This window comes from Lepidochelys kempii, chromosome 2, assembly GCF_965140265.1.
Source record: "Lepidochelys kempii isolate rLepKem1 chromosome 2, rLepKem1.hap2, whole genome shotgun sequence".
Lineage (NCBI taxonomy): Eukaryota > Metazoa > Chordata > Testudines > Cheloniidae > Lepidochelys > Lepidochelys kempii.
This window is the reverse complement of record NC_133257.1, coordinates 8,995,856-9,019,590: the sequence shown is the minus strand read 5'-3', so window position 1 is coordinate 9,019,590 and position 23,735 is coordinate 8,995,856. Positions and strand designations below refer to the sequence as shown.

The 23,735-nt window shown below is 47.7% G+C and overlaps 1 protein-coding gene across 10 annotated transcripts in view; it reads right to left on the bottom strand.

Moving 5' to 3' along the window:
- The window catches only part of PTP4A3 (protein tyrosine phosphatase 4A3), a 169,284-nt gene that overhangs the window by 45,637 nt on the left and 99,912 nt on the right, over positions 1 to 23,735 (bottom strand). The window contains exon 1 of one of the 10 annotated variants that reach the window (XM_073330006.1): positions 7,465 to 7,642. The exons of 8 other annotated variants lie outside the window; for them this stretch is intronic. The gene's annotated coding sequence lies outside the window, so the exon portion shown is untranslated. Of the gene's footprint in view, positions 1 to 2,946; positions 3,264 to 7,464; positions 7,643 to 23,735 lie in introns of those variants that run through there. One more of the 10 variants, XM_073330004.1, reaches the window with a different exon arrangement.

Below are 23,735 nucleotides of genomic sequence, written 5' to 3'. Positions count from 1 at the left end.
CAGCAGTGTTGACATTCCTGCTCGGGCTGGAGCTGGGCTCTGAAACCCGGTGAGGGGCTGGGTCTCAGAGCCTGGCCTCCAGACTGAGTGGGAACATCTACGTTGATATTTTTAGCCCAATAGCTACAGCCCCATGAGCCCGAGTCAGTTGACCGGGGTTCTGAGACTCACTGCTGTGAGGTTTGGGGGTTTTCTCACACCCAGAGAGAGACTCAGTAACTGACTTACCCTAGGTCACACAGGAAGTATCTGTGCAGGGCCGGGAACTGAACTCAGCTTGCACACTGAGTCCCCTTCAAGCTCTTTGTTACTGCCCTTGTCCCCGCAATCGGGGTTTCCCCGCCCTCTGAGTAACTCAAACTAACAACCAACGTGCTCTGCGTGAACGAGCGGGCTGGGGGCGATTCGCGGCAGGTTTGCCTGCGCCCTAGCCCTGTTTTTAGGCAGCTCGACAGCATTTTCACAATTGCAGCCTCTGCAACTCCACTGGAAGCCACGACAACCCCAAAAACAACAAGGCGTCCGCTGGCACCTTAAAGACTAACAGATTTATCTGGGCATAAGCTTTTGTGGGTAAAACACCACTTCTTCAGATGCATGGACTGAAAATTACAAGAACCCCAGATATCCTGAAAAGCGGAAGCATCCATTCTAACAAGCAAGATACCAAGGTGACCATCATAGAAAGAGAGGAAGGCTGGGGGGACCCTCGGTTCAACTCCTGCCTCTGCCATGTTCTTAGTGTGACTTTAGGTAAGTCAGTCTCTTAAACTCACTTCCCCATCTGTACACTGAGGATATCGGCACTGGGCCGTTAGAAAAACACGTTAGCAACTGTGAGGCACTAATATGAGTAATCGAGATAGAATGATAAATGGGCTGGTTGGTCCAGGTGAAATGTCTCCTTTCACAGCCCCAAAGTCTCATCAATTATAAGCAGCCAGCCGGGACTCCCGGGTATGAAAAACGGCAGCGCAGCGTTTCAGAAAGGAGCCTGACTGGTTACTGAGGCCAGCGCAGAAGTGGCTGGGACCAAAAGGTCAACAAAGGTAGATCTCTCATCCCAGCCTTGCTGTCTCCAAGCTCCAGCAGCTGACAGCACCTCACTCCTGTCACTCAGCCAGGAAGGGGAGATTTGATAGGATCTGCAGGTCCCCCTGCAGGAGAGTCCTCTGCCAGATGGAGGGCGGCCTTACCATGGAAGGGTTGAGGGCAGACAGAACTGAGAACAAAGAAAAAGGGGAGAAATTAAGGATTTAACTGCAACACACTGGATGCCCATCTCTGCCCAAATTAAAGCAAAGTAGAGGAAGGGCCTTTGCGACAGTGCTCATTCCCCTATGGATTCTCTCCTATTTGGGTCTGAGGAGGAGTGTCATTCATAAATACTACTTAATAAAAATAAGGGTCTTACCTCCCTTCTACATTGTTCTGCGTTTGCACTTAGCACAATGGGCTCCTGGCTCTTGACTAGGGCTCCTTCATAATGCAGCAACACAAATAAATAACAACACACGCGCCTCCCAGCTGGACACACCATCTCCTAGTGGAAAGAGCACTGGGATGTAGCTGGATATAAGTAGCACACTCCCTGGTTTCCTTTCCATCGGAAATACTGTATTCCACTCCAAAACCAAACAAAACTAAGGCCAACTTAGTTGACTCTATGGAGGAAGGATGGCCCAGTGATTAGGGTGCTAGCATGGGACTTGGGAGACTTGGGTTTAATTCCCTGCTCTGCCACAGACTCTGTGGGTGACCGTGGGCAAGTCACTAAGTCCCTCTGTGCCTCAGTTTCCTCATCTGTACAATGGGGGGTAACAGCACTGCCTCACTTCACACAGGGGCACAGTGAAGATCAATACATTAAAGATTGTGAGGTGCTCAGATAGTATGATAATGGAGGTCAGATAGATAACTTCGCCTCACCCCATCCCGCAGCTCTGGTTGATTGACACCAGCTAGATAGAGCACTTTGGGCTGTAAAGAGCCACTTTTGTGTGTTTCCAGGGGATACTATAAAGCACAGAATATCAAAATTGCACAGTGTGCCTGCTGAGTGCCATGTATTTCTGCTTCAAGATCATCTGGGCACGTTTAGCCTGTGGTTCAGGGGGCAGTTTGCAATTGGACAGCTCAGCAGCGGAGGGAGGGAAAGCAGTGGGGGAAAGAAAATAAACATAACCAAGGAGGAGGATTTGTTTCAGCTGGCAGCTGATTTAGTGGGGCAAGTTTGCTGGGAAGCTGGTCTGCTAACAAAAAGCTGGGGAGGAAGGAAGGCGAGAGTAATCTCTGTCTGGATTTACAGGATGGGCAGGAGATTACAAACAACCAACATGCGATTTAAAGAGAGATGTCATTACAAAGCATCAGCAGTGCTAGCAATGTGAGGCATGGCAGGAAAGCAGCTCACACTCACCCCTTATTTATGGCTTGGAAAGCTGGAAGTGACCACTTTCAAAAAGTGCAGTCAGCAGCTGGTGCAGCGTTGTGTCCCTGCAAGGCTCATGGGCTAGAAAACTAATCACTGCTCAGTGCAGTCACCTACTGCTCGAGACAGAAGGGAAATGGTTAAAAGCCATTTTACCCATGTTATAAGGAGAACTCTGTGCTTATCTTCCCCCTTCTGTTGGTCAAATACAACAAACACACTGACACACTGCCAAGACAGAGAAGCTGCCTTAAGTGCCACCTTAGGAATACAAATGTGGTACTTGTTCCTCCGAATGCAAGTACCATCTGCCACAATTAAAGCTGATCTGAGCCAGCAGTCGCTGAGAAAAACCCTTCAGCATCAAGATATTTTGCTGTTAATGCTCTGTAACGAAACATCTGAGATTAGGGACTTTATAGCCATGTCTGTCTGTGTTTCCAAGCAACAGCATGCAATTTATTACACACACGCAGGGATCAAGAGAGAATGTGAAATGTCTATCTGTATCTTACCTTTAAGTTGCTAGTATCCAAGCAAACACAACACAGTAGGGTAGGAGAAACCACACACGATTTCTGACCTGAATAACTCACTCTGCTTGTAACCAGTCAGCCTCCCCTAAGCAGCCACATGACACTGACACTGCTCAATGGTTAATGTCAAGTAAATGCACTTCTAATACTCTTAGGTCAACTAAGCTTTTCCTCTCTCTCTTTTTTTGGTTCTTCAGTCAGTGCCTGTTCCTGAGGCATGAAATCAGAGGCGCATTCCTCTTAGAAGCCTCCTGAGGAGCTGGAAACCTATTAATAAAGCTATTAGTACATGAGGGTAGATGGAGAGCAGAGAGTGTCCCTGTGCGTGCACATAAGTAACTGACAGCAGCAATGAGAAACATCCAGGCTGTAAGAAGGGGCGTGAGGAACATGCCAGAGACAAACGTCAGCAACAGCCATCCTGGGGAAGGGAGAGTGCAAAGCAACTATAAGAAGCCTTTTCCTATTGAAGTTTAGCTGGCTTTGGTGCACGCACAAACATTCGTGATGGCTGCAGGCGGTTTAGGGAACAGGGGCTAATGAAAACTCCGTAATCACTGCTGACGTATATAGAAGCTCTAAACACCCAGGTCTTGGGGTACATGATAAGAGGCAGCACACAACAGCTTCCCACCGAAAGCTGTAAAAGCAACGGGGAGGGCTGTCCATGGGGCTATATCAAACAGTAATGGGAGAAGATTAAGGAAAAGAAAAATGGAGCTAAAATCCCCTCCCACGGGGAAATGTCTGGCTGTGGAACAGTCTCCCAAGAGAATTGGTAAAAGCCCCAGTGCTTCGTGACCTCTTGAATCTGACTCATTTCAGAGGGAGAGAATCTGGAGCATTTTTCAGGCAGCCTTTAGAGCTGCTCACTTCTGTGAGGAAGGATTTTCTTGTGCATTTCACAGTGAAACACATTGTTAAAGAACAGCCAGATTCAATGGCCCCTCATTTAAGCCTCTGCTGCTCAACAGCCCTGAAACTAGACAGAGCCCTTGTGTATATTCCGCATGGAACAACTGTGGCCAGTCAGGAGATTCACAAAAAGAAAAGGAGGACTTGTGGCACCTTAGAGACTAACCAATTTATTTGAGCGTAAGCTTTTGTGAGCTACAGCTCTCATCAAATTGGTTAGTCTCTAAGGTGCCACAAGTCCTCCTTTTCTTTTTGCAAATACAGACTAACACGGCTGCTACTCTGAAACCAGTCAGGAGATTGTGAATGTGGGAGAAATGGAGGAACTCCCTAATTTCTATGACTCGAGGATATCCAGCATGTGGTCTGCAACCTGCCTGGCTGAAGGAGATGCACCCCACCATCCCGGCTGGAGGCAGCCTCCCCATTTGATCACCCCACTCGCAGACTCTTGTTTTGAAAAACTCACACCTTCCCCAGGTCACAGGCTGCTTAGCCCTACGTGGCCAGAGACTCAAAATAGAACATAAGCACATAAGTAAACTGAAACGGGAGGTGGCTGAGCAGAGCAACATCTTTGGTTGGTTCTTTCTTCTTGCAGACGCAGCACAAAAAAGCAACTGGAACTGTAACAGCGCTTCACAGAACACCTGAGGGAGGAGGCTGCTAGCAGAGGCTTAACCCACTACGTGCCATCCTCTACCGTTTACACTACACGAGGGACCATGCTAATCCTGCATTATCCAGCGTCCTGACCCCTTGTTCTTTCAATTCAGCAGATGCCTCTGAAGACTGCTGACAAACATCCAGGAAGGGGTCACCAAGTTGTCACTTTGGATGGGCTATTACCAGCAGGAGAGTGAATTTGTGTGTGTGTGTGTGGGGGGGGGGGGGGGGGCGGAGGGTGAGAAAACCTGGATTTGTGCTGGAAATGGCCCAACTTGATGATCACTTTAGATAAGCTATTACCAGCAGGACAGTGGGGTGGGAGGAGGTATTGTTTCATATTCTCTGTGTATATATAAAGTCTGCTGCAGTTTCCACGATATGCATCCGATGAAGTGAGCTGTAGCTCACGAAAGCTCATGCTCAAATAAATTGGTTAGTCTCTAAGGTGCCACAAGTCCTCCTTTTCTTTTTGCGAATACAGACTAACACGGCTGTTACTCTGAATCCAGGAAGGGGTTAAAGATGGAGGGAGAGGGTGATGGGCTGTCCAACTGTGACATGACACCTTAGGAAAAGAGCTAAAAGCAATTCCTGCTGTCACTGGGAGCTACATACCGTTATTATTAGAACTATGCAGCACCTGAAGACCCCAAGCAAGACCAGGGCCCCACTGCACTCAGCGCAGCGTAAACACACATTAACAGCCCATCTCCGCCCACAGAGAGAGACAAGATAAAGGAGGGAGGAGGGAAGAAAAGAAGTACAATCACCCCCATTTTACAGAGAGGGAACCCAAGCACACAAAGATGAAGGGCCAGACAGTCAAGACAGCTCTGCACCCTGGGCGATGAACAGTTCTGGAAATCTGCGCTCTCTTGAAAAAAATCGGATAGTCGGATCTCTCAAGTCCTAATCCCGTGGCTGAAGCACAAGCCTGTCCCTCCTCTCCTCCCTAGGCTCTGTGGGGACTCAGTCAAGGCCAAGTTTTCCCATTAACGGGCCTGACCCCAGATCCCCAAAGCCACACGTAGGCCCCTAGTTTCAGCAACAGCCCTTTGAAAATTGCTGTGGCTCTCCACGGCAGGAAATATCCTAGCGGTTCTCCCCAACATCCTGCCCATGCACCGGCCCAGCCAGTCTCAAGTGGACAGAAAAATACACTGACATGGAGAGAAAGCAGATTTTCCTAAGAATGCCACCACCCGTGAGCCCTCCCACAACATTTACATAGCCACCTTCAGCAGGAGAGTCAAACCATCCATTTGTCACATGGCAGCAACACTGAAATGGGCAGCAAGTATAAATGAGAGGGGGGACTGGAAACCAAACGGTCATTGCGAGAGGCAGTCCCTACCTGAGCTGGAGTTCTCACAGATGGAGACATAATGGCAAAGCATCTTTACTGATGAACAGTAATTGGACAGATCCCCTTCCAAGGAGGGGAACCTCAGGGCAAGCGACCTCTGGGGGTTTGGGGGTGTGCCCCACAGCTCGTCCAGTGTAATGACACAACAGGAGGAGATCCTTGCCCTGCCCTGAAAACCTTCTGACAGGCTTTACATCTTGACTGGGGGCAACGTGGACCTATGAAACGATGTCATGTTTATGCAGCATTTGGCACATTCAAATCACTGCACAAATAACTGATAACTCAGGGCACTGCTCCTATGAGATGGGGAAAGGATTTACCTATCTGTGAAATGGGGATAACAGGCTGAGGTTAACTGATTAGCCAATTTCCACACAGCGAGGCATAGCCAGTGCAGAGATTAGAACCCCCCACCCTCAACTCCTGCCCCAGTCCAAAGGGCCACATTTCTTCTCACCCCCACTCTCCACAGAACTTCAGTGGAAATTTGGTTCCCTGCCTGGGAAACTTAGTTTGTGTGAATTCCTTTGCGCTAATGTAAGGCTGTTGGGGTTTTACCCTCCGAGGGCAACATGTGGAAACCGGACAAGGCCAATGGATACCACGCTCTGTGAGAACTGTCAGCTGCCTGAAGCATTCCAGCACAATCAGTGATCCCATGTCTGAACTTATCACTGTACAGCGTAAAGTTAGACTATATGTGCAGGCTATCCTCTTGCTCCCTGGAGATACCAGCCTGGGAGGAGCAGGAGGAGGTCTCTCCTTTGTCCAGCTAGTTTTCCAAATGCTAAGAGGGAAGGCTCCTAAACTGGCACAGAGGAACTGCGTTCCTCTTTCATTGCTGATGCCTACACCAATCTGGGATGGGGAGGAACAAGAATCTGTAAGAGAGCAATGTAAAAGGGGAGCTAAGAACATACTCCATTTGTACTGGTCACCCCTGAAAGGGCACCCAGTGACTTACATTAAAAAACAAACAAACCCATAACAAATCAATGCTCCATGCGTCTTAACGAGAATTCTATCCCCTCTTACAACAAAGGATAGACTGGAAAGAGATGCTCTGCCTTCAAGTTACAGTCTCGGCAATCTTCCCTGTAAAACGACTAGGCCCCCGACAGGTTTCAGAATGACAATCTATCCCAGGCACCTCCAACAGATACCAGGGGAGCGATGCTGCTGCAGAAATACCGAGAACCCCTCAATAAATGAAGATGACTCAAGTCAGTCAGCTTGTCTGTCTGAAAGTCCTCACCCTGAGTAAATCAGCAGAGGTTTCCAGTGGACCTCTAAGAGATTCGCAGGTAGCTACTGCTTCCCATGTTACGGCCTGAGTCAGGAAGAGACGAAGCTCACCTCACGTTTTCCCCAAAGAACAGCCACTATTGCACGGTGTGGTTCCCTACAGCATCTGCGGGGCTCAGTGAAGTTGAATTTCTAAGGAGGGGGTCCCCCACTGCCTGAAGCCCTGAGCTTTTGAGAGACGTCTTTTCCCAGTCTTGCTGCAGCGAGCTCAGCGCCTGGAAATGCTTCTGAAATCTTACCCAAAGCGAGGATGTGAGCGTGCCAGCCCTGGGTGTCAGGATGACAAACTCCTTCCTGGTGTGCTGGAAGTGAGTAGATGGACACAGTGCCCTGCAGCCAAAGTGCTAAGTTATTCAATTCTCCTACTTTTAAAACCTTCCCGGAGGAAGTGACCTGATGAGGAGCAGATCCCCACTGTCCTCCTGGGAAGTGAAGTAGCTGAGTATCACGTTTCTGAGGGCTATTAATAATCCGTCACATCACACAGGCTTGCCCAAATCGCCCCAGTCAGGATGCAGCAGCTCTGACGGGGTTGTTTTGAAAGGAGTATCCGGTGAAAGCCCCTCTGCACTTCAGATAAGCACTGAGGAACTTCTCTTTCACTGCAGACACCTGCTTTCTATATTTAAAACCCTGCATCTGTTGAATATGTTTGGCTTGGCCGAAAACAAAGTTGTAAAAGGGTACAAAGGGGTGGGTTGTTGTTGTTTTTTTTTGGGGGGTGGGAGGGGTTTCACATAGTGAGACAAAGCTGGACGTTTCCACTAGCTCCCTGCTCCTAGGACAAGGAGAGAAACATATAAGGCCATTTAGTGGTCTCTGCATCAGGGGAAAACAAAAAGCTAGCAGCTGGCCACCATGGAAAAGAATATTGACTATTAACGGGCAAGCAACTGTTATTAATGACTGTTAAAATCACAAGTCTTCTTTCTATTAATAGATCGATGATTATTTGCATCATACTAGTGCCCAGACACCACAACTTTGTCAGGGCCACATCGTGTCAGGTGCTGTACATATGCATAGTCGGAGTTGGGTCCCTGCACCAGAGAGTTTCCAGCTCGGATTTTTCAAAAGGAGCTGCAAGGGAGTTAAATGGCGAAATTTCCGGGAAATCCAAGGGGATTTGGATCCTGACTCCCTCAGGCCCTGATGAAAACCCAGCCTAGTATTTTATCTATGACAAAACAAGCGTGTGAAACAAGCAGGAAGAGAGGACAGGCCAGCAGAAATCGAGGCACGCTTTTGCAGAGCTTAGGTGCATTTGCAAAGTTTATAGGGGGTGTGCACATACGCAGGTGTTAGCAGAAGCCGTAATTGCAGCTGACCCCCTGCCTATCTATGATCAGCTGGCAGGATTCTGTAGGCAGCACTGTAGAAATGAGTCTTAAGGAGGGATTTGAAGGAGGATCAGTGAGTAATCAAACTATTAACTGAGTCAAACCCAGATTTTAGTCACATTGAAAGCGACGGTGACAGCGTGAGCAGAACCATTTCCCCCACGCCACACAGGTTCACTATAGAACTGCTCGTTGTACAATGGGAGCGTTTGGTGCTTTTACCCTGCTTGACTATAAATAGTTTCTGGAAATCTGAGCTCACTACAACCAGGTCCTGCTGCCTTTTTTTTTTTTTTTTTTTAAACTAGGAGCTACAGGACAGCACATGCTTGGCACACATTCTCTCTGTGCTGGAACAGCTCTAGTGCACAACTAGAATGCAACTACGTTTCAAAATAGGTGAAGGATGGTCTCATAGCTAAAGCACGGGATTGGGACTCAGTTCTACCTGGGAACTGCCGGACCGGCTCCATAGTCTAGCTAGTCCAGTATCTGCCTCGGACCCTGGCCAGCATCAGATGCTGCAGAGGAAGGTGCAAGTAACCTCACATTAAGGCAGATGTGGGATAATCTGACCTTTACATTAGGTGGTCTCCTAATCTCTAATAGATAGAGATTGGTTTAAACCCTGAAGGTTTAATATAAGGTTTAATATCCCTTCCAAAATGGATGTTAGCATCAACTAGAACAACTCTGGCTTCTGGTATCCATGTCAATATCCAGGCCCTTTTTTAATCTTACTAAGCTTTTGGAATGAACAACATTCCGTGGCAGTGAGTTCCACCGTGCATTTCTTTTTATTGGTTTTCAGTCTCCCACATTTTAATTTCACTGACCACCCCTTGTCCTTGGTGTTCCAAGACAGAGAATGAAGTTCCCAATTTACCTTCCCTATACGGCTCACTCTGTATAATTATGCTTCTTCTTACTCATCTTCTTTCTAAGGTAAGCAATACCAATCTTTTCCATCTCTTTTCATATGAGAGCTTTTCCTTCCCCTCTGTCCTTTACACCACCAATTCTCCATTCATGCTTCTGCCACAAACTTTCTGGTCAAGTCACTTCACTTCCGAGTTTTCTCATCTGTAAAATGGGGATAACATGGTCCTACTTCACAGGGAGGTATCAAGGCTAAATTCATGTCTGGAATGCACTTTGAGGCCATGGAATACAAGAACTCTGGATTCTTAAAATGCATAGGTTGGCAAGCAAAAGTGGAGTAAATTACCAATAAGTGCTGACTTCTATGATTCACCAATATTTACGGTTACAAATTGGTTACGTGCCACACCTGTCTAGCATCAACACCCTGCGGGAGCACAGACATAATGGTATTCTATGAGTCCTTCACGGTTTCCACTCCACTTCTCTTCACGTTATGATAATCAATTTCTAAAACTCTGGAGTCTATCCGTTGCAAAATCCAAAGTCAGAAAGCGATAGAATTATAAGAGATACCCGCATAGTGACAGTCTGTGAGGTTCACTTCAGAGGATACTGCAGCATTAAAAACTATGTAGGACTTTCCACTGGGGATTTTACATCACTATAAATGGAGCCTCTCTATACATAGAAGCCAGGACTTGTGTCTGAGCAAGGTTATAAAAAGATTCTGAGTTACACTAGTAAAGTGTAAATGAATACATACACCTGACAAGAATGAAAGCCATTACCACTAGCACAAACTAAAATGAGACGAGAATATTTCTCCCAGTTTCCACTGGTCTCTATGTCATGGTTTCATAACTGGGATGGGAAACAGACATTTGCAAATGTAGCTGAATTTTTCTTCATGCTATACAATCCCAGGTAATGAGATTTATATTGGCTTGAAGTTTGAGACTTGGTACTGTCAGGGTTGACTCTACTGATGTTTAAAATGATGTTCACCCATTTTAAAAGTGTCTTTAATTTTTGCATATGCTCCCAGAAACAGAAATGCTTCAAAAAATTTAAAAATATTCAGTCATGAACTACTAGGATTCCCACCAGTATTTACACTAGCAATTCTTCCCAACTTTGGCAGAATGCACACGAACACACCATAAAAATCACATCACTCGATTACCTTCCTTACAACCCACAACAATTTATTCACTGAGGGCCACAGGTTTATTCAGCACTTTAAAGACACACGAAAGACAAGGAGACGCTCACAATCGAAACACCCCAATCTCATTTCTGATGGTTTCAGAGGCTACTACCACAACAACTTCTCGAGCTAGAAACAGTGTTAAATGTTTCACCTTTTGAAATGCTCAGTACCCAGCTCTCAAATGGCAAGCAGTATTATAACACTAGTGACTCAAGAGATTTCAGCTTCTAAAGTTACACCAGAATTGTAACAGGAGAAGAAGGAAGTAAGCCGAAAAAGATTGACACGAGTTATATCAACTGATACATCCTGACCTATCCATGGTCAAAGCACTTTCGCACATCAACCTTAATGCTTTCAGGACCACTAGTGTCTTCTAAAGAAAGGTCCTAAATGAGCAATCTGTAAGAAAAGGCAGAAATCCTTGGCAGCTCTCTCCAAGCATTCCACTCCCAGCTCAATACGGCCAAGACTCAACTTGAACACCTAAATAATCAGAAGCTATTTTGGATTTTTATCCCAGGCATTAAAACCCTCACACAGATTGAGAGAACAGAAACCTGCATTCCACAGATGAAACAATTTCTTCTTTTTAAGTATCTACAGGGTCCAGCCCTTGCTCCAACAGAGCTGCCAGTTCCCAGTCTTTATTTACTCCCTCCAAGGAGTGCTTTGCTGCAAAAAGATGATCTGTTTGTTGACAATGTGTTAAGTAGCACGCTTCACATAAATCTCCCTATTTATTATCAAGGCTGCATGCACATTCTTCAACTATTGCCGAGCACTTAGCAGGTGCTGCATTCCCCTGCAGTGTCACCACACTACTAGTGTTTATCCTTGGGCTTCACAAAGTGCTTTGACAAGCTTTTACATATGATCCACAAGAGCTACTGTATATAAAACCAAGGCGACTGGGGGGTGTGTGTGTCTTCAGAGCAGTGTGGCCTGGTGGATGGAGCACCGACCTGGAACTCAAGAGATCTGGGCTCTATTCCCAGCTCTGCCGCTGGCCTGCTGGATGACCTTGGGTTCATCATGTTACTCCTGTGCCTCAGTTTCTCTATCCATAAAATGGGGATATGATACTGATTTCCTTTGTAGCACACTCTGAGATCTACTGATGAGACATCCTATATAAAAAGCGAAGTATTATTTATTAGTTCTACTTCCAGGTTCGCCAATCACCATACAAACTCAGCGTTGCTATGCTATAGATGCATCTTGACTTGTATCTGAAGGAACACTTGGCAATTGCAGAGCACCATCCCGTTAAGTACTGTGTGAGCATTAGGACAGCATCTCTAAGAGGCAGATAAACACATTTTGCATGGAGGGGGGAGGTTAAGGCCTTGCTGTTTGAAGTGCTGAGCACTTGCAGCTGCCTTTGAGCTCTGGGACCACTGTGGGTGCTCTATCTTTAAAAATCGAGCCAGTAGTTCAGACACCAACTTCAACAACCCCCGACTGATATGTCTGGCCCAAGGCCATGCCTGAAGTTACATTTCGTCAGTGGGAATGGCCAGGGATAGAAGGTAGGAGTACTTCGTGTTCTAGCCATGCTAAGAGTGCACTGCACTTTCTTGTGCCAACTATAACTCCTGGCAACTTTTATTTTTTCTTTCATCTAAGCAGACAAATTCAGGGTTGGCCAACAGGAGCATGAGCTGGACAGAGAGCGCTGGTGGGCAACCTGCGGCCCATCAGGGTAATCAGCTGGTGGGCCGCGAGACAGTTTGTTCATGCTGACTGTCCGCAGGCACAGCCGCCCGCAGCTCCCAGTGGCCGCGGTTCAACATTCCCGGCCAACAGGAGCTGTGGGCAGCAGCAGCCAGCATGTCCCTGCGGATGGTCAATGTAAACCCACTGCCTTGCAGCCCACCAGCGGATTACCATGCCCTGACACAGAGGCTTCTCACTCACCCACAGGGTCAAGAGATTTCTTGGGCTCCCAAGTAGCTAACCCGTGGCCCTCCTGCACTCCTTACACAGGCACTGCAATAATGACAAGACACCCACCTATTGCCTTCTCCATCGGAGCTAAATAGCCACACAAGCCATGGCAGAGAAGCCCACATCCGCCCCTGCGCTTCTGTCCTGGGCATTAGTTAAAACAGGGCGAGAAACAGCAAGTGGCTGACTGAGTTGGAAGCTAATTCAGGGTGTTTCACTCCGAAGTGGGTGCCTGGGGTAAGAATCCTTCCAGGCTTGCAAAGAGATCCATAGACCATCTCAGGCAGTACAAGAGTCCTGGGAAAAGCTGAGCCTCCGAGTGCAATGATTGCCAAATGCCAAAACTGGCACACCAACCCCCTTCCATCCTGAAAATAGAGTCACCCAGAAGGTTTTCTCCAGGGAAAAGAGAATCTTCTCTTCCCAGTCACTGGCAGCGAGATTGTGAAGGAAATACAATTTCTTGTCAATCAGACCAGCTCCATTCCCAGAATCTCACACCTGCATGGGAACATTCACTGCTTAAGGAGGTATTTCTATAAGCCTGCCCAAAAAGCCTGGCAAATTACTCATGACCTATTCCCTTAAAATAGCCCTGCTGGAGAGAGGTACAACACGACCAACTGGAGAGCTCAGTGCGTTATTGACATTTACGCTGGTGGATCTCAGACTTGCCAGCTTCAGCAGTCCCGTTCCACGGGGTAGCCAAGAATTCGATACGTAGACCATCTCATTTATCCCCATCTCATTCCTGCATGAGCGGACGGTCAGCATACACAGTTAAGCCTGATGGTGCCAAGCTTGCCACTTCTCAGCCGAGCGGCATTTCTGACAGCTAATATTTCAGATATTGGACAGCGTCTCTGCTCCTTCCCCTCCTCCCCTGCCCACTATGAGCCCCCACCGGCCTGCCTGCAGCCAGAGAAGCCACATAAGAGATTTTTGTTTTATTTATTTATCTTTTTCCACAGAAACAGATTTTAGGGTGACCAGATGTCACTCAGCTTTTCGTTCATGCCAAGAACACAGGGCTCCAGATACGCGTGGTCAAAAAGAAGAGAGCCAAGAACACGAAGAGCAAATGTTTCCCAAGAGAAACTCACTGGCATTCTCTCCGGCAAACTGTTTTCTTTGTTTTGTTTGCTTAAAGAAAGGAGGCTAAAGCTGAGGTCCTTTAAAGAGACAGGAAAACAAACCCTACCCAGCAGCTGAAATACTGGGTATTATCAAGATAGCAGTAAGAGCCTCATTCAAAACAGAGGAGCTGCCATAATTACTATTTCCACCGATTAACTCGTAATCAATTTAAAAATGGAACCAGTCTGTTCCAGCACCTCCTTCTGACACAGCCCATCTTTATTGCTTGAAAAGAGCAGCTCACTCCTCAGCACCTTCTGATGCAAAGGAATATTTAGTTTCTCATGGTTTTTAATTTCTCCTTTAACACCATGCCGCTGTGCCTCCTGATTATTTTGCAGGCTTCCAGCTTCTGATAGACTTAGAGGATTTCTGGTTCTTTATTTGTAATGCCTTTGGCTATTTGCTCTTCACACTCCTTATTTTTGATCTTACACAGCATCTATCACAGCTTACGTTCCTTTCTATTGACTTCACATGGGTTGGATTTCCTCTTCTGAAGGATAGCCGTCTGGCTCAAACCACCTCTGAAATCTTGTCCTCTAACCCTACTCTATTTTTCCCTCTTTATTTTGCTTCCTTTTCTGCTAGGGGCACGCATGCCCTGTGTGACTATCAGTGTGGTTAAGAGGTCATACTATACTAAACCCAAGGATTTTAATTTCCTCAAGTGTGGATTTTGGGGTTCTTTATGACTAGCTTCCCGTTTTAAAATCCTCCTTTTAAAAGTTTCATGTTCAGGGACCAGTTTCTAGGACAATCCTTCCTCAGAGGATACTGGACTTCATTGGGTTGTGGTCCACATTAGTTACTTGGTGCTTCAAGAACTTCTTGATCCAAGTGAGGTGTGTTTGTGACTTAGGACCCAGTTGAGAACTGGATGGTTTTGTATTTAAGGCACCACACAAAGACTCGAGATCTGGGTTGATTCCTGGCTCTGCCACATACTCCCTGACTGCCTCTGGGCAAATCACTCACTCTCTCTGCCTCAGTTCCCAACTGTACAACGCAATGATCTTTCCTTTCTTCCCCCTGAACCCCCACTCCCCTGCCTCTGTCTTGTCTATTTACAATGCAAGCTCTTTGGGGCAGGGTCTGTCTCTTACTATGCATACGCACCGGTTGCCGCGCAATAGGCTCTGATCTCACTTGCGGGCCTCTGGCTGCTGCAGTACCGAACAGTTGTATACGGCACTCTTCTAAGATGCAGTCATTTAAGGTAGCAATGAGAAATCGCTTCTCTCAACCATGGCCTAGCATGACCTACAACCAGCTTATATGCTGGCAACCGACACTCACTCATGACTGCTTTAGGAGATGGAGTTGTTCTGATCTCCCTCAACCGCGCATACTCTCTATCCTCTTTCCTGATCTTGAGGTGGCTAGTGTAACTCCAGGAGCGCATCCACCTTCCTGAGACTTGGGTTTTGAATCCCCCTCTCTGCTCAGAAGTGTCTTCTCATTAGATTTGAGACTGACAGAGCAGGGCGCCTACTCTCCTGTGAGAGCACTGGGAATTGTTTATTCCCCCCAATCCTGTCCTTCCCTTGGCAGATGCTGCATCTTTCTGGCCAAGGACCCGAACAGAACAGCTTACCCAGCCTCTGAGCAGTGCCCAGCGATCAGCTGGAGAGCTGTCTGCTGAGCAAGGAAAGAGCAGGCACCTCCCTCTCCCCACACCTTAAGGAGGGAAAGATTCTTACCAACCACAAGAATGGGTTACAGAGTAGCAGCCGTGTTAGTCTGTATCTGCAAAAAGAAAAGGAGGACTTGTGGCACCTTAGAGACTAACCAATTTATTTGAGCATGAGCTTTCGTGAGCTACAGCTCACTTCATTGGACGCATTCAGTGGATGCTTTTCACTCTCAAACGGCACTGCAGCCTTTTGCTTTAACTGTCAATGGCGCCCGCGCTGCACACCTTATCAAGGGGCTGTATGAATATCTCAGACCCAGGGAGAAGGTTTAGCCCCATTTTACAGTCAGGAAGATGAAGGAAGATGTTCACGCCCACATTTCCAGAAGGAACCACTCATTCTGGGTACTCGACTTGAGAAACCATGGGCCTGGCTTTCAGACACGATGGCACCTACCACTCCCCCTGGAGTCCATGGAAACTGGAGTTGCCTAACCCCTCTGAATGTCAGGCCTTAAGATCAGTGGTCCCCAAACTGTGGGGCATGCCTGCCTAGGGGGCCATGGAGAAACGTTTGGGGAGCGTGCAGCAGGGCCCGGGCCACCCCCACGGTGGGTAGGGAGGGAGCGCCATGCATCCAGCCCTTCTCTGCCCCCAGACCAGCTCTTCCCCAAACCCTGTTCAGCCCCCAGTCCTGCTCTGCCTTCCCGCCCAGCTCTGCCCCCTACCCCAGCTCCATTCCACCCCCTGCTTCACCCCCAGCCTCACTCCGTCCTCATTCCCTCTCCGCCTCCAGACCAGCTCTGCCGCTCGCCCCAGCCCCTCTCCCACCCCCAGCCCTGCTGCTGAGGAAGCCTAGGCTGTGCAGTAATGGGGGTGGGGGGTATTGACAGATTCCGTTACTGGTACGGGGGGAGGACGGGACTGGAAAAGTTTGCGCATCACTGCCTTAGATGCTTGAAGCTGGGCACCAGTCAGCTTTTACAAACCTGGGCCTCACGGAAGGCCACACACACTGAACCAGTGGCAGAGCCAGACTCAGAACCAGGTGGGCCTGGCACCCAGCTCAAGGCGTTCGATTTGCCAGTGTGGCTTCTCACCACTATTTCCACGTGCTAGGAGCATTACTACATCTGTTCCCTGTAGCACTCGCAGCACCTTGCGGCAGAAGATTGAGAGGGGAAGGGTAGAGTGAACAGCGACCCCATGTTTTGCAACATAAATCCTGGACACATTTGCTCCGGCGGATCTTGGTATATTTGCACTTTGGGACAAGTCAATCCCATTCAGATTAAAAGAATGATGTTTCTATGGGCAGAGCAGGGACACACTGTTCCCTTTCATTGTTCCTATGACCTTTGGTTTTAATGAGAAAAGGAGATTTAGAAAAAGCAAGGAGGAGAAGCAGGAAGGCAAAAGTTCATCCTAAGGCAGACACGTTATTCAGCACTCAGCACACAACAGAAGTGGCTTTAGGTATTTTATTAAGGTTTCCTTTTCTGCAGTTCATCCCCCTGCACAGTCCCTAACAGGAAGTTTTAAAAAACCCATGTGCAATATAGGGCCCAGCAATCTTGATGTCTGTCACAGGCATCTGAACTGGAATATGGAACGAAAGCAGACAGAGTAGGTGCAGCATAAACAGATGGCAGCAGGTTGCTCCCACTTGTCCCACAGTGCTGGAGGGGAAAAGCGGCACAGTACCGATACGTTATATTACTACACTGCCTTGCATCCTGAAGGATGGCAGGCTGCTTGACAAAATACATTGATGATGGACCTCCGGGGAGAACAGTCTTTGGGAACAGCGAGAAGGTGTAAACCTCTTTCGGGGCAGTGCTGTCGTGTAAGGCGACACCAAGGGGTGCATTGTTGGAGCTGGGACCAGTGCCGGTGGAGTCTGCTCTGTTTCAGGCTGCTCCTTCTCCCCAGCCCATGTGGGACGTGGTGGACTTCTCACAGGAGGCTTTGTGGTATTTGTTCTTATGGGAGCTCCTTCTTGGGCTTCTGCTTCAGTGTTTGGTGCAGCTCCTCCGGGTTTCTCACAGACACTGGGAGTGTTGATGCCAGATGCAATGCTGATGTTGAGATCAGCTTTAGTGCTGTGGGAATCTGGGATGATGCTGGTGCTGGATCTCCTTTGCGCTCTCTTATTTGTGTCAGTCTCAGGCGTTGCCTGTCTGCTCGATGATGCTGGCTTGTCCATGAGTAGGACTCAGGAATTTGACTCCTCGAGGTCTGATGAGACTTTCATGGACTGTTCTGGAAGACAGAATTGCAGCTTCCCGTCTCGTGAGGTGCAAGGTCCGGCAGAGAAGGACAAGCATTCCAAGCCTCTGCTCCAAACGTGTGATTCCCCCAGGGAGAAGTAATATCTGCTGTGTCCAGCCTTCAGGGGACTTAGTCCATTGCAGGGGAGCCACAGCTTGCAGCCTGCAGGTTTAAAGTCTGCCACGTTAAGGAGCTCTGTACTGCGTGCATGTCTGGAGGGTGGGGTCTGACTAGTAGAGCTCAATCCAGGCGGGTCAGATTAGTTCACAGTGGTCAAATACTGGAGATGTGAAGACTCCATCCTGCGGACTTCGGCAGGGTTTGAAGAAGTTTAGCCTGAGCTAAGAGCTAGCTGACTGGACATTTTCCAGGCTCCATGTCACTGCCAGGGGTGACAAGAGGGAACTGAGGGAGGGTGGCAGCCGCCTCCTCCCTGCCTTTATACCCTTGTACAGGAGCACGAGGCAGCACCAAACTCATATGCTTCCCCAAAGGCCACTGCGACTCAAAAACCCTCTGGGCTCCCGTGCAAGAGGTGCAGGGACACCTCCAGTGGGCTCCACACTGGTGCTTACTGAAAGAAAGCCAGGGGGCCAGCTTGACTCTACCTCCACCATGCAACAGACTGCGCCTTGCAGGGAAAAGGAAGCGGATAACACACATGTCCATTTTGCAACTGAAGGAGCTGGAAGTAATTCTTGCCTCACTGAGCCCATCTCTAGCTGTTGAACAGTAAGGTGACAGAGCTCATGAGCCATCGTCATTTGTGATAAGGCAGCTCTAATCTGTGCAAAAAAGAAATCCTGTCCACCCAGCATGCTCGGCAAAGAATCAACAGCCTACAGCCACCGGTCTGCTCAGAGCCATGTCTGTACATCCATCCATCCTGCTGCCTGGTCCCATGCCATTTGCTGTTATCTTTAGCTTGCCACAGAGCAGCACCTGGCCCCATCATTATGTGACATTCTTGTTATCCCACAGGAAAAATAAAAAAAAACAACACAGCAGGAACTAAAAATGATACATCCCGTCACACCCCCAGGGCGGTCATTAGGAGCCAACAGTGCGCTGCAGTGTCTGAAAGCATCAGATTTTAAAAGAAAGCAAAAATATAAAGCAGCAAAGAGGGAAAAGAAAATTAAGAAGTGAGAGTGGGGTTTTTGAGGGGGGAATATTGGTGATCAGCTGAGTCAGAATTCATGTCCACGCGCAGTTGGTTGTATGTAAGAGCCTAAACCAGCATGGATTCAACAAGCAGATATGCTTAAGCATGAACTTTATACTGTTAACGTTGAGACTGGCCGATTGCCTTGTCCCACTTTAAATACTGTCTGAATAATTATTTGTAAGTCACCAACCCTGGGCTGCAAAGATTGACAGTGTCATAAACGACGCTTCAGCGGTAACAGCTGCTGCCAGCAGGAGTTCTAAGAAATGTCGCTTTTAATTAAAAACATTGTTTTGAAGTACACTGCACAACTTCTACATGTGGAGAGAGGTTTTACCCACCACGGGCGTGAGATGCCATGCAGAGTTGAATGGGCACAGTTTTCCTTCCAACCTGGAAGGTCAGACACAGGATCCTGCGTGCACAAGAGGTGCCAGGTATCTAATACCATGGCAGAGGTTTTCAAGAGCGACTAGTGATTTTGGGTATCAGTTTTTGGATGCTCGATTAGAGACACTTCAAAGGGGTCCAATTTTCAGAGGGTAAAGTGTTCAGCACTTGCTGAAAATCAGGTCCCTTTCAAGGCATTTCAAACAGGGCACGTGAAAGTCACTAGTCACCTCCTGAATTCCAGTCCTGTGTTCTAACCCCTACCACAATGCCACCCCCCAAAAAAGGAATGTCCAGCCAATATGTTGTTATTAGAAGGCAGAGCTGGAGCAGTGTAATGTTTGGGACACTAAAACAAGAGTGATGCAAAAGGACTTCTCTCCAATAAAACCTGAAGCCTCTGCCCCTGTTTTAGCTGGTCCCAACTGAACTGAAGCCAAGGCAGCACGGAGGTTCAACAACGAAAGGCTCAAATACAGCTCTGCACAGCCTTTTGAAAATCTACAGTGCAGCATTTACAGGAGTTGCATCATATCAGTTGCATCAACATTCTGTTAAAGGAATGAACATGGTCTGGCAAACTGCTGAGAACGAATACTCTGCAATGTGTTTCAGGAGCGGAGGTTCACTAGGAACCTTTTACCACCGTCATCGGGTAGCAAATGTCAGACATGTGATCCCTATTCTATACGCATTCAATATTTTTTATTGGCTTTGATCCACTCCTGCCAGTAATCAGGATTCAGTGGGAACGGATTGCATATGAGAAAAACATACTAATTTCCCACAAGGTCTAATTTTCTGTGTAAGCATTTAAACTATTTTGGCAAATCCATGTTCTGGCAATTCAGCTCTAGTCCATAAATTCTTAATGGGTTTTCAATCACAGTTCATCCCGGCAATACAAGCTGCAATACCGATTACCATATTCAGCATGACAGAACAATGTAAGGAGGATTTTTCAAGCAATATTAATAACCTGTCAAGTGAATACATATCCTTCCCACTCAAGAGCTATAGGGGATCTGGATGCTGCAAAGGAACATGCAGTAAATAACCTTTTGGAAGAGGATAGCTTATCCCCAGTACACAGCCCTAGGTGTCCCTTGGCTTTCAGACTTTTGCACTGCACAGACCCAACCAATTACTCAATCTGACAAGGCCCAAACAAGGGAATCTGAAGGGAGGGCTCTACAGGGAGCTTTGTGTGGCCTAGCAGATAGAGAACCAGACAGGGAGTCAGGAGACCTGGTTCTAGTCCCAGCTCTACCTTGTCTATTTAAATAGTAAGATGTTGGAGGAAGGGACAGTCACTCACTATATACACATGCATAGTCTCTAGCATAATGGGGCCCGGGCCTCAGGTGCCAACTCTAAACACTGCTCTAACAAACTACAAAAGGCGAGCAATTGCTTTACGGCATAAGCAACCCTTCCTACCGCCTCAGTTTCACAGAATCATAGAACTGGAAGGGTCCTCGAGAGGTCACCTAGGCCAGTCCCCTGCACTCATGGCAGGACTAGGTATTATCTAGACCATCCCTGACAGGTGTTTGTCCAACCTGCTCTTAAAAATCCCCCAATGATGGAGATTCCACAACCTGCCTAGGCAATTTATTCCGCTTAACCACTCTGACAATTAGGGAGTTTTTCCTAATGTCCAACCTAAACCGCCCTTGTTGCAATTTAAGCCCATTGCTTCTGTCCTATCCTCAGAGGTTAACAAGAACCATTTTTCTCCCTCCTCCTTGTAACAACCTTCATGATTCACCATTATCCATAATAAAGACAAAACAGCAACAGGTAGAGATCAGTGCCAGGCGATTGTCCCGAGCCCGGGGCAGGGGAGCAGGAATCACTGCGGAGCGAGCTATGGTCTGGGGCTGAGAGCCAGGACTCTGTTCTTAAGCCACTTCACTCCTGGGTGCTTCAGTTTCCTCATTAGTCAAATCGGGATAATGCTTACCCCACCTTTCTAACACAGTTGGAGATTTTAAGGATACAAAATGCCAAGTGCAAAGCACTATTAGCAATAATAATAATCCTGATTTAACCAGCCTTCTGGCTAGCTAGTGTCAACTCAAGTGCCAGTGGAGAGTAACTGCTCCAGAAAGAGACACTACAATGGGATCCAAAAAGAATGTACCACAGATTAACTGATTACAGGTTGAAACATACACCTTTTTCCTAGTGAAGACACAATCCAAGACTTCATGACTATCAGTATTATGCAATGATGTGACCTTTTGGAACTTCACAGCAGCAGAGGTGATAGAAAACAGGGCCTTCCTGGTCCACAGCTGTAGTTCTTTAATGGCTGAGATAAAGGAGAATCCCTTTTAGCTGCAAGCTGTACAGGATCTTGGACGCTGCTGAGCAATTCTGATTTAATCCAACAGAGGGCAGCGTACACACTACCAGACCTAGTATATGTCTGTGAGTAATGCTTCAACGTACTAGCCTTTCACCTCCTGGGTTCCGAAGAGGAAGAGCGAAGTCACGGCACAGTACTGTGTAAATGGGAATCGGAAGTACAGTTGTAAGTGTGCAGCGGTGTTACATTTAGCTAGGCCGGACATGAAACACACATGGGTCGGTGTTTGTGGACCTACCACATCCCCAGATGACACAATAAGGCATGCTTTGCTGCCTGGCTTAGGCAGAAACTCCTAGCAAAGGACACTGGCAGTCCGGTCCCGAGGCAGCGCGTGCGTATCAGAAGCGGACGGCTCTTGTCCTTTTAGTCACATAGCTAGGGCCAAGAGGTCCATACAGAGCACTGAATTCAGCCTGATCTCAACGTGAGTACAGAGACCGAAAGGGGGTTTTAATAACAAAGAACTGCCTACTGTAATACCCCTCCAAATATAACCTGGGTATGTGTTATAAATACCACCCTGCACATACTGTGGACACATACAGCATATGAATTAGCTCACGGCTAGTTGCAACCTTCCTACCTTAGAATCACAGAATCTCAGGGTTAGAAGGAACCTCAGGAGGTCATCTAGTCCAACCCCCTGCTCAAAGCAGGATCAGTCCCCCAATTTTTGCCCCAGATTCCTAAATGGCCCCCTCAAGGATTGAACTCACAACCCTGGGGGTTAGCAGGCCAATGCTCAAACCACTGAGCTATCCCTCCCGCCCTTGCCGTGGCTTGTACGCTCACAACCCTCAGCTTAGAGCACACTGGGGCAGTTCTATTAGGCTACCTGCGGTTCTCAAACTGGGTTGCAACCCTGTTTTAATGGGGTCACCAGGGCTGGCGTTAGACTTGCTGGGGCTTGGGGTTGAAGCCACAGCCAGGGCGGTGGGGCTCCGGTTACAGCCCTTTCCTGCCCCTCCCACCCACAGCGCAAGGCTCAGGCTTCAGTCCCCCTTCCTGGGGTTGTGTAGTAATTTTTGTTGTCAGGATGGGGTCATGGTGCAATGAAGTTTGAGAACCGCTGGAGAAAGCCCCCAGCTGTTGTAACGAGCAACATTCCTGGGCTGTCCCAGCAGTGTTATGCTAAAGAGCTTCAACCTGCAGCATAGAGGACAGCTAAGAATAGAGGAGCAATCCAACACCTTGGGCCGTGGGACACTGTGGACTCCCCCACCAGTGGAGCTATTCCATGATTGGACCACGGACATCAGTAGGTATACGACTGACATCCATCTAGTAGCGAGGGTTCAGGGACGATACTGCCAAGAGTCTGGAGGATGGGCTAGCTGACCAGCTAGAGCGCTCTTCTGATCCACCCGATTTATATGAATCGCATTAATTCCTCTTACCTTAGACTCAGCCTTTAATCCATAACACTGTTTCAGAGCTGGGTAAAAGGTTCAGTGAGCAACAGCAGAGGGAAAAGGGGGTGCGGGTGGGGGGTGTCAAACCAAAGACAAGTTCAAGCCCAATATCGCTTTGAACAACTAGCCAGGAATAATCAGCACAAGACTCACCTCGGCTGCGTCTGTACCTTTCAGAAATCCAGCTAGCAGTTTTGGAGTCTCAAGCAAGGCAGGCAGCCACAAAAACCCCGGTCTGTCAGGCTGCTTCCAGCTCACTGGGTATTTAACATTCTGCACAGAGCGATGGCTTAAGCCTGCTGCGATCTGGTTTCAACACTGGGTTTTGCTTTTAATTTACATAGGCAGAAGCATTCATTTTCAGGTCTGTACTGTCTGAAGCTCCGGAACACAAATGGCGTTTTTCAAAAGACCCCCCGAAAGCAACACGTACCAAGCAAATTGCAATTTACATTTTGCCACAAGCATCTTTTGCTGAAACCTCAACTGTCAGTAACTGTAGGATACATGAGTGAGTGATAAGTGGGCGTTATCAAGCGCGTTTATGAGTAAGTCTCATTAACCCTTTGCTTGTCTCCTGAAGGAGGCTGTTTAAGGACTCAGAGTGGTAACCCTGTTAGTCTGTAACAGCAAAAATAAAGAGGAGTCCTTGTGGCACCTTAGAGACTAACACATTTCTTTGGGCATAAGCTGACCTCACACTTGGTAAAGCAACCCCCATCCTTTCTTGTATT